Genomic DNA, 1,424 nt, shown 5'->3' with positions numbered 1-1,424 from the left:
TCCCCTAGAATAGGATTTTGGTCAGACACATGTGCACAAACATCAATCCATCAGACAAGTCTATAAATGCTGGAATCCCAGCTATGGACAGAAAAGAAGCCTTTTTTTCTTAGGCCCTTTGCATATAAGTGGTGGCAAACAGCTTACATGGGGTTAGCAAAGTCTCCTAATGGCTCTGCACCACCAAGACTCACGCTGTTCCAACAGGTGAAGAAAATACAAGGCTAAGTGATTAGGCAGGACATGTCAGCAGCTAGAGTCAGGGTGGTGAACTAGAAGCCCAGTCCAGGGCTCTTCCTCCCCCCTACACTGCCACCTTTCCATGCGCAAGCTCCCTCCCTCCCCAGTGCTGAAGCCTTTGATTTAGCCAGATGGTTGACACATTTTCCCCCTTTTTGCCAAAAGGATGATTTGCTTTCCAAAAACCTCAAATTAAGCAGCTCATGACTGGTTCTTAAGATAAAGAGAACTGAATTCTAACAAAGCACTGTGGAAAGCAACTTGACAGCCCAATGTCGCTTCTGTTTCCTATCTCTGGATGCCAGATGCCTGCTTTCTCCTGTTCACCCACAGGGGATTTGTGATTGGGTTTGAATTCTGAACACTGTTTCCTGGAAAAGGCCCCAGAGCCACTGATGCGTCTGCAAGAAAGGAGAAACACTTGGCCAACCCAGCATTGGCAGGCCCTAGGGCATTTCCAAGCCCTGAACTCAGCTCTGGGTGCTAAAAAAAAATACGTTGGCAATTGCTGAGTTTCAGAAGCTAAGAGGGAAAAAGGACTGGAGGCTATCCCTACTCAGGCAGAAAAAAAGGCAGTTCAAGGCTCCAGACTGACTGTGCTGACCACAGGGCCACCTTAACTCTGAATCAGCCAGTTACATATTGCTAGCTGGGTACTATTGCTGATGCTGAAGCTCTAATGCTTTGGCCACCTCATGCAAAGAGCCAGCTCATTGGAAAAGAGCCTGATGCTGGGAAAGATTGAGGGCAGGAGGAGAAGGGGGCAACAGAGAATGAGATGGTTGAATGGCATCATCGACTCAGTGGACATGAGTTTGAGCAAGCTCCGGGAGAAGGTGAAGAAGGGAAGCCTTGTGTGCTATAGCCCTTGGGGTCGGAAAGAGTCAGACATGACTGAGCAACTGAACAACAAGAGCAAGAAGTTTTTGACTAATATTTATCCAGAATTTCTCTTTTCCATGTGTTAAAGCATTTTGCAGGAATCTTCCATTACACACATGTAACTTAAATCAATCCATAGACACACAAATGGAAATAAGCACAAATTTATCTGAGCATGTTTTAGAGTCGTTAATTCAGAGCCAACACCACCAGTTCACTATTCTGGAGAGTATCTAACAGATTACACCCTGGACTTCTCAAGGAAACAAGGAATCCATTCACTCTCGGTCGTTAAGGTCTTT

Source organism: Muntiacus reevesi, chromosome 3, assembly GCF_963930625.1.
Source record: "Muntiacus reevesi chromosome 3, mMunRee1.1, whole genome shotgun sequence".
In the NCBI taxonomy this organism is placed as follows: Eukaryota; Metazoa; Chordata; class Mammalia; order Artiodactyla; family Cervidae; genus Muntiacus; species Muntiacus reevesi.
This window is presented reverse-complemented; position numbering follows the sequence as displayed.